This window comes from Rhipicephalus microplus, chromosome 1 (genome assembly GCF_043290135.1).
Source record: "Rhipicephalus microplus isolate Deutch F79 chromosome 1, USDA_Rmic, whole genome shotgun sequence".
Lineage (NCBI taxonomy): Eukaryota > Metazoa > Arthropoda > Arachnida > Ixodida > Ixodidae > Rhipicephalus > Rhipicephalus microplus.
In genome coordinates, this window is record NC_134700.1 from 119340840 (window position 1) to 119351350 (window position 10511).

The following is a 10511-nucleotide window of genomic DNA, read 5'->3' on the forward strand; positions in this document are numbered from 1 at the left end:
CCACTCTTACCTCCAAGGTGGTGCCGGTGGGAGATTGCTTCTGAGCGTTGTGGAATGATGAAAAAAATTGCAGCGTGCGCGTACCTAAAAGCAGAATTCTCCTGTCTCTCATTCCCCCTTATCATCCATTGGCGTGTAAATTGAGCAGTATCTGACAAGAAAGGGTTGCTACGTTATTCTCGCTGGGTGTAATCTCCTTGGTTTTAGAAAGGTTTAGCGAGCGTTGGGCCGCAGTGCCATGAATACAGTGCACTAGTATATACCATGACCTCGAGGTGGTTAAAGGTGAGAAGTAGACACGAAGCGCAAGCCGGAAGAAAGTGTGCGTGTGCCTCCTTTCGTTAGGTCCTTGGAATGTCCGCTGGTTGGCGGTGCTTCTGTATGAGGAATATATGATGAAAAGATGCGAGATGGTGGTACTTTGAGTGTTGATTAGGTGGACGAACGGACACGCAAACAGATGCATGAACGGACGCGCGGATGGCTGCACCGACGGTGTGACGCATGGACGGACGCAGGAGCGGATGCATGGACGAACGTTGAGACCGACGCACAGATGGACGTGCGGACGTATGAACATACGCACGCATGGACGGGCGGATGGACGCATGGGCGGCCACACAGACGCACGCATGGAGAGACAAAAGCAAGAACGAATGGACGAACGGATGCTTCGCCCCACTCTCCATCATTCACTTCGTGGATAGTCTTTCTTCGGGACCTTCGACGCAAGAATTTTGGTCTGTCTGTCTGTCTGTCTGTACATTTGTATGTTTGTCCACTCTTCACGGCTTCGGGTACTTGAAACAGCCGACCCCATTCTCAGCACCCACCTATGTTGCTTAATGTTGAGCGTTCATGCTTGTGCGATCGTCAATTAAAAAGCAATAGTTGCGCATGTCAGGGGCACCATAACAACACGTATATATTCTGTATGTGAGCCTTTTACTCGAAAATGCATACATAAGTAAATTTAAGGACCGTAGCGCTTATAACGGTGCGCTGACCATGCAACGCTTGCACGGAAAGACGAGTGTTTCCAACGCTTTGCAAAAATGAGACGGTGGCGGCATCTACCCGTCGTCTTGCGCTCTACAGCTTATCACCTCTGAGATGGGTGCGCACACCCGTCTGAGAGCCACGCGCTTTGTTTTGTAAAAAACTGCCAGATGGCGCTTATGTCTCACTTGTTACTTGACTTGATGCACTGGTTCACCTACGCTGCACGCTCGAGGCACTCTAACGCGCCGCCGCCAGAATACTAATCACCGATTTTCTTGCGCAGAACATCAAATAAATGTCTTGTTCACTCTCTCCACATGCAAGACTATCGTCTTTCGACGACATTTGCAGATTACATGCAGATATGGGGCCAATTGTTTCCTCATTTCTTTCTTTTTCTCTTTCTAGCTTTTTCATATATATAGATACGTATACATATGCGGTACATGACATCGACGCCGACGTCGACGCTGCGGCAAACTCCAGCCGAGTGTGTTGATATATATAATTGATATCACGATAAAAAGGTCAGGTTAAGGCAGTGTGATAGTCTGTGACGAAGCAGGAGGACTACACAAGTAGAACAGAAGAAAGCTTGAAACAGCTCACAAGAACGTGCTTAGAAGTCTGACTGTACTTTTGGTAATACTGGTCGCACAAAGTATGGCCCGTAAATTCTCAGTGTTGTGAGATCACAACACCTCAATCATGTTACTGTTAATCATTGTTGTTTTTCTAGTAATAATTATCCCAGTTTTGTACAGTCTTTACCAGCATGGTCAGTAGGAGGCCTTGTACATAAAATAAGTAGCTTTGAAGGTCCGCTTTTAATATACGGCAATTATCTTATCTCAAACACCTTTCTTTAACTTATACAGAAGTGAGGAGGAGCTATGAACTTCTGAAGCAGCAAGCGGTAATGTACACTAGATGCAACTGCATCGTCTGAAGAAGCAAAAACTTATGTGCCCCTGGCAGATATTGTGGTGGCTTGCCATCTTTGCACAGAGAAATGGCAGTTTTACAGCATGCCGGCATAGTTCACATGCTGATGTGAAGAACGAGATACATGGACTGACACAGCCTTCATCAGTGTCCAGCGCACAAGATAATACTGGCTGAGGGTTTTCATGAAACCATTTTAAGAACAACTTGTCATGTCCGAAACTATCTTTGGTGCAACATCAACTAATTAACTTATCCTTGCATATGGTAAGGCTGAAATTACTGTGGATTGAGGACATCGGGAAGATAATATTCTTTTTCAGTTCACTTTTAGATTGTTGCATGTGGGGATGGTTACTTAATGCGACCCTGTGTTGGTGCTTCAACTTGTGTCTGTGCTCGCGCGAATGAACAAAATAATCGGCGTTATGATTGCTACATAAATAGCCGATATAACAGGTCAATCATCAGCAGCATTCATCTGCGGAAGAACAGGGCAGCAAAACAACAATAAAGCGTGAGTCATTATCATTGTTGTTGCATCAGTCGGCGACTCCACTGGCCTTAGCCACCCGTCCCAGCTGGTCAGTCAGCAAAAGATGGTCGAACCGGCTACCAAAACACACGTTTCAGCAGTGGAAGGCACAGCTGACCAAAACCCAGGTCTTTGGATTTATACACCATGGTTGCCGTTAATTAGCCACTGTATCTTTAGTGTAATAGGTGTTCTTGAGTGCTCTCCTCGTGGCAGACTGATTACGTAACCCACTGAATGAGGACAGCCAACATTTTTTAGCTACATTTTGTTGATCATTACTTTCTGAGTGCTTTATTTTCGCTTCAGTACGATTGCATAAAGAAAGTAGTTCAAATTTAATTAGGCAAGGCTTTATTAAGAAGTATATAAAGCGTTTTTAGCTGAAACGTTCATCCGCCCACAAAATGTTGGGAATGCCGCTTTGAACCAAGAGACAGATGCAAACACTGAATTGCATAATGTAGATACATGTACTACCAAAAGACTTTTACGTATAATTTGCAAAAAAAACTAGAAGTCACCCGATTAGTAACCGTACGCCCAATTGCATTGTTGTAGCAACTTAAAAAGCTAGCAGAAGAATAATGACTGCACGCTTTGCTAGGGTGATCTAACTAGAAACACCTTCATTGCACACTTTTATCAAGAAACAATGCCAAAATTAAGCAACAAACTTGTCCTAACACTAGACAACACCAAAATCAAGCTTACTCTATCATCACAATACATATAAAAAAGAACATTCATTTTTCCTAACTTGCCATGATGTTTCGAGCAGGCTCTATGCCTGCTGACGATTCACACTTGGTCCGCGGCAGCATACATTGCTCGAACTTGACACGCAAAAAAAATCTAGGCACCTTTTTCTCAATTCGAGGAACAATAAGGAACTACCAGCAAGAAGGATTCATAAAATCTCATCAGAACACAAAATTTGACGTCCTCACAAACCACCATAAAATTCATAGCAGTCAGCCCAGAAGCGGCACAGTCATGGCACAGCTGTTCCCCAAATTTATTGCCTGCTTGGGGAAAACAGGTGCGCCTGCAAACTCGTTCTTACAAGGTAAAAAAGGGAAGCGGTGAGTGAAGGCACAAGCTATCATAAAAAAACGCAATCAGCTACAAACAAGAATAAACTGGAACATGTCATGCATGAGAGATAACGCAAAGAAGGCTCCTCAGTGGGTGGGGAAAAAAACGTGAGTAAGAACGCAGGCAAGTTTCTGGTGCCGCTACACTTACGTAACATGAAGTGCCTCGCCACCGCTAACCAGTTACCTTTTCTACATCCTCAAGTGTAGTATTCATTGACAGCCTTTGCATTCATCTGGCAATATTTCCTATGATTTGGGGTATCGTAACTTTTAGAGGTGCATGGAATGACTAAGCAACATATTGAACTCGATGGAGCTATAGCTGGATATTATTAAAGCAGACTGTGTCACTTAGACGTGTGGTACGTAAAAACGCTGTAGTATGGGGTTGCACATTTGCTAGAATGATTTTTCTTTTTTCTTAACATTGACGTAAAAAACGCCTTTCCTCCAAAGAATTGGTTGAGTTTGCTGTCATTATCACCAAAATATGTCACAAGGCATACGAATATAAAGCGGAAATCAATGAAGTACGTGATTGTACGTTACTTTGATGCATGAGGTGTTCAAAGTAAATACCTCAAATATTGTCCTTATCTGAGAAAGTACATTTCAAAACAACTTTTGATTTTAAATTGGTCTCTTTGAGCATGGCGTGTCTGATATTCTTAGTGCCAAATCAATGCCACAAGACGACACAAACCACACTGCAAGCACATGAGCCTAATATAAAAAGCATGGTAGCTTGCTTTGAATAAACTTTATACCTTCTTTAGAATTATTGATAGCAATGTGATCGTTAAGAGTTTAAATTACTACTCCAAAATTCCAACAATAGAGGATAGAGTCCGAAAGGTAGCGCCAACGTATACTTTACCAGTTGCAAATTTTTGTGTTGAATTTTCATTCATTCAAGCCGCCCGCGGCGTATGCACTCAGCGTAACAATAACATGGAAGTAGCCAATTAGTTCGCAAATCTCGTCAGTTGACTTGAAACGTCAAATAAGGAGTGCTACCTATCGAAATCAGAAAAAACTTGGACTTGCGGGTACTTTTCGGCACACAATGTCGAAATTGAGGCAGACAGAAAGGTATTAGAAGCAATTAAACGTGTGATAAACAAGGTGGTTATACAGAGCACTAACTTGCCTTTAGCTCGGAAGATCAGAACTTCGAAGCCATGCCGTTTCTTTATAACAAATATCGAGTTTCAAACAGCTAAGGCCAGGCAAGCTACGAGTAGTGTGAAATTCAGAACTGATAGGCGGTCAGTTGGTTACCTACAGTACTTAGAAAGTGCAACAGAACTCCTTACTTAGTGATAGCGCAGCAGCCTAGCATACAATGAGAATGTTTGGTTCGAATACCGGTTCCGGAGAATTTCCAATCATGATGACAGAATTGTTTTAAAAATAAATAAGATCTAGGGTGCAGCTTCACTGGCGACAACATGCCGGTAATGTACTCCCTCGCGAGAGCAGGATTTGCCATCCTGGTGCTGTGCCTGGCCAACCCTTCCCTTGAAGGCAGTAAGTAACCCTAGGCCCTCAGTTCCCAGCGGCTGCGAAGCAACTGTTCAAGCTGGCAGTCAGACCTGCGACGCAGTGGAGGATTACAAGAAGCTCTCGGTCTCAATAGGCCGCCATTAGAAGCTGAACTTTGCTGCCTTCAACGCTAGAACGCTATATAGTGAGGCAAATCTAGCTGTTCTTCTCATGATTATTATGTTTGCACCAGGCACATACCTTCCTCATCCATTAGCGTCACGTAACACCAAATTTGGCATATATAAATCTAGCGGGGCGGCCGCGAGTGCATCACCAGTGCGGCATGTAGCCTGTTTGTTACATGACACGCATGTCGTGATTATCACGTTTGGTTGTTGTGATTCGCCTTTGTCGTCCGTGCGCGTCGCGTAATACCGAGTTTGCTACATGTGAAGCTAGCAAAACAGCCGCGAGCACATCATGAGCGTAGCATGTAGCCATGTTGTTGCATGACACGCACCTCATGTTCATCATGTTTGCACCAGGATCATACCTTCGTCATTTATTCACGTCCCGTAATATAAAATTTGGTATAAGTGAAGCTAGCGAAACGGCCGCCAGCGCATCATGAGCTTGACATGTTGTCATGTTGTTACATTACACGCATCTCATGATTATCATATTTGCACCAGTCACATACCTTCGTTATCCATTCACGTACTGTAATACCGAATTCGGTATATGTGATGCTGGCGAAAAGGCCGCGAACGCATCATAAGCGTTGCATGTAGTCATGTCGTTATGTGACACGCATGTCATGATTTTATTGTTGGGGTCTGTCGTGTGTTTTCGCCATGCAATCATGCAATACCATAGCAGTTTTGCAACATGCTATCCGAACAAAACCACCGTAAGAGCTGCAGGACCATGAAGAGCAAATGAGGACATTCGTGCCAAATGTTATGATTTTCATGTGATGACTGATCAAACACGTTCCTCATACAGTCACGTTCTGCTATACCAAATTTGGTATTGATACCATTATCGTAACGACCAGGTGAGCTAAAGGCTAGATAGATAGATAGATAGATAGATAGATAGATAGATAGATAGATAGATAGATAGATAGATAGATAGATAGATAGATAGATAGATATGCTTAAAGTCGCTGAAGTTTCCTAAGAAATGCTTAGCATTTAATATACCTAAAAGCAGGAAGGAGTGCATATGCCTCAGCTGAAAATATGCTTGTCTGTGCGTGCAACCTCTCGCATTCCGAGAACGACGGACCCACAGTGGCATAGGACACGCCCGCGTTGGATTTTGATGCGTCTGTGAAAAATTCAGAGCATGAGTACTTAGACTTCAGTTCTCGGTAGTTCATTTGTATGTGTGTTTCAGGGGCATTCTTATTTACTTCCTCAAAAGACGTGTCACACTCCAACACCTGCCATTGCCACGGTGGCAACAGCCTCGCATTGGGCAGTAAAACATGCTGATGGAGGACATTCATTTCTTCATTCAAGTTTCTCACCCATAATGAGAATGGCTGTCGCACTGCAGGTCGGTGTCCATGCAGCGTGATTGAGCTCACATCATTTAGAGTGGTGTCAGTGAGATGCTGTGAATCGGATAGTATTTAAAGAAAGTACATAAAGCTTATATATGACCTTTGCAAGTGGAGCGACCATTCGTCACATTCCACATAAAGGCTCTCTACGGGACTTTTCCTGAATGCTCCAGTAGCCAGCCGGATACCAAGATTATGAACTTAATCGAGCATTTTCAAAGCACTTGGAGCGGCAGAATGGTAAGTCACAGAGCCATAGTCTAGGTGTGTGCGTATTAGGCTTTTGTAAAGTTTTATGATGCATTCTCTATCACTACCGCATGCCGTGTAGGACAGTTCCTTAAGAATATTCATGGTTTGACATTTGTTTTTCAGGTGTTTCATGTGGGATACAAAAGTCAGCTTTAAGTTTGCGATCACTACTAAAAAAATGTTCTTTGTTCAAGGGAATGTAGTGCCCCTGTATAAGAACATCAGGGGGATGAATTAGGCCTCTTTTTCTTGCCAAAAGAACGCAGGAGCTTTTATAGGGTTTCATTTCAACCCATTCCTATTGTCCCAGGTTGACAGCTTATCGAGGCCTTACTGAATCTGCCGCTCACGTACTGCAATATAACAGGACCTAAAGCCTACAAAAACATCGTCAACGTAGACTGAATAAGACATGTTTCTTGGAATGAATGACCGTGGAGAGGTATATTTTACTATGAAAAGGGTACAGCTTAGTACTCCGATGGTGGTACACCAGTCTCTGGGATAAATGGTTCAAACAGAGCATTGCCTATTTTGACGCGGAAGATGCGATCACATATGTAGCTATCTATTACGCTCAGCATATTGGCTCAAATACTAAATTATGAGAGGTCTCGCAAGATTCCTAATCGCCAAGTAGTGTCATGTGCCTTCTCCACAAAAAACACACAGAGCGAAAATTGCTTGTGAATGAAGGCATCCCGATTGTAGGCCTCAATACGCACGAGGTGGTCGGTTGTGAAGCAGCTCTGTCTGAAACCGCACTGGTACATATCAAGCAGTCCATTAGTTTCGAGAAAGTACAAACGCCGGTGGTTTATCATCTTTTCGAATAGCATACGAAGACAGCTTGTCAGGGCTATGGGCAGGTAACCTGCTGCACAACATGGTTGCTTGCCCTGTTTCAGGATGGGGATTACAATAGCCTCGTTACATGCTGAACGAATACACCCCGTGGTCCAAAGCTTGTTGTAGTGACTCAAAAGCACCATTTGCGCATCGAGATGTAAATCTTTTACCATTGGGTACATGATTTTATCGGTTCCTTGAGAGGAGTTGTGACAAGCGTTCAAGGAAGCCATAAAATCAGCCATGCCAAAGGGACGATTGTACTGTTCATTTCTATTAGGCTTACGGTTTAGTGGTTTCTTTTCTGCTATTTCCTTGGATTCATGTAAACTTACTGAGTAGTTTGAAGGGCTAGACACGTGCTCCAAATGTTCACCAAGTGCATTTGCCTGGTCGACAAGGTTGTTGCCATGGTTGTCAACAAAAAGTAGAGCGTTGAACTGCGTATCTAATAGTTTTCTTAGCCTATTCCAAAATTTTACTTCTTGTGAGTATGAGGTAATACTCGAGAGATGGTTCACCCAGCTATCTCTTTTAGAACCACGAAGAATGCGCCTGCCCTCAGATTTTACTTGTTTAAGGTTTTCAAAATTTTCCGCCATCAGATGCTGGCGCGGTATACGCCACGCCTTATTTTGCTTTTTTCGTGCATTTCTGCACTGGTCATTCCAGCATGGAACACGTTTATTTCGGCCCCGTTCGTCATGAGAATACACTCCAGTGCAGCATCAACTATAACAGCGGTAAATTACGCAATAGCATCGTTTATGTCAAATTCATTGAAAGCATTCCGATGTATACAAGTTGTACCAGAGAACTTTTCCCAATCTGCGCATGCTAATTTCCACTGAGGGTTGATTGATAGATATGTGACGTTAAACGTCCCAAAGCCACCATATGATTATGAGAGACGCTGTAGTGAAGGGCTCCGGAAATTCGGACCACCTTGGTTTCTTTAACGTGCACCCAACTCTGAGCACACGGGCCTACAACATTCCCGGCTCCATCGAAAATGCAGCTGCCGCAGCCGGGATTCCATTCCGCGACCTGCGGGTCAGCAGCCGAGTACCTTAGCCACTAGACCACCACCGCGGGGCATTTCCACTGAGGGTTTTGTGGTGTGCAACGCTCTCTGTGGTCTTGAGGCATATAGGACAGTGGTCACTCACGTAGGGGTTTTGAACCACCTCCAATCTAGACAAGGTAAAAGAAGGGCTGAGAAGATTGTTAGGGCGATCTCAAAATAAGTGTTGTGTGTGGTGCTGTAATATATTGGTTGTTTTTTGTTGAGGAGGCATGTGCCAGAGTTCAAGAGGTACCGCTCTATCAAGCGGCATCGTGCATCACATCGAGCGTCTCCCCAGAGTGAGTTGTGGGCATTGAAATCGCCAGTTAAAATAATTGGTTCTGGGAGCTGGTTAACTACGCCTTGGAAATCAGACCTGCTAAGCACTTGATCGGGGGGATATATAGAAAGCAGATAGTTATGGTTCTATTAAGCAAGAAGGCATGAATAGTCACTGCCTCCCGAAAAGTTTGATGTAACTGCTTGCTTGCAATGGACCTTACTGCAATGATAGCTATCCCACCTGACAAGGCAAGGTGTTCGGTACGGTCCTTACGAAAAATAAAATACTGATTTAAAAATGTGTTTTTGGGTGCAGATGTGTTTCTGTGTACAGAGAATTTCAAGAATATAGGTGCTAATTGGTTCTCGGACGTCATCTAGGTTATTTAAAAGGCCTCTGAAGTTCCACTGCCGAATCTCTGCAGCCATTATTACCTACTATAGGAAAGTGCTCTGTATATCAGGATTTGTTTCATGGTGGACCCTATTTCGGAGGAGGTGTTATACGTTGTTTGTTTTGAGCAGCACGCTCAAGGGAGCGGTGCCGCTCCTTCGACGCCACCGGTGTCGAGGTGACTGGTGATGCATCTATCGCCTCGCCGGAGACGCTTAATGAACGCACAGTGTGCGCAGTCTGCTGTTTCAGCCTCGACTCTCGAGAAGGGGCCGTGGAGGCCACTGAGACGCTGGGCTGTTGCATTTTAGTTGAGGTCAGAGCAGCAGTAGGTGCTGCATCCGCCTGGGCGCTGGTGGCTTAGCCGCTGCATCCCTGTGCGAGGTCTGAGTGGAAGCCACGGGCCTTTGTGACACTGTCTTTTCAATTGTCGCAACGGCATATGTAGTGTGTTGTACAATTGAGAACCGCTTTCTTGCTTTCTTGAAAGATAGATATTCTTCTAATTTGAAAGTTATAATGTCTTTTTCCCTTTTCCATGCAAGGCGTGATCTGCAGAAAGAAGGGTGTTCACCATGGCAGTTCGCACAGTGGGGTGTGTTGTTACAGTCATCAGAGGAACGTTCATGCTCACCGCATTTTGCCAGCGTTGGCCGTCCTCGGCAACCAGAAGATCCGTGGCCATACCTTTAACACCGGAAACATCGTCTGGGATTGGGTATGTATGCTCTGACACGAATTTTCATATACCCTGTTTCAATAAGTTCTGGGAACCTGATCGAATCGAATGTAAAGATAAGGTGTTTGGTTGGTATTTCTTTAGTTCCCATGCGTATCTTTATTCTCTTACCATTTTGCTCTTTCCATCCGTCCAACAATTCTGCCTCAGTCAGTGTAATCAGGTCATTGTCTGTCACTACACCATGAACCGTATTTATTGATTTGTGTGCTGTCACAGTTATGGGGATATATCCGAATTTCGGAATTATGGCAAGTTTTTCATGTTGGGTTTTACAAAAGATCTCAAG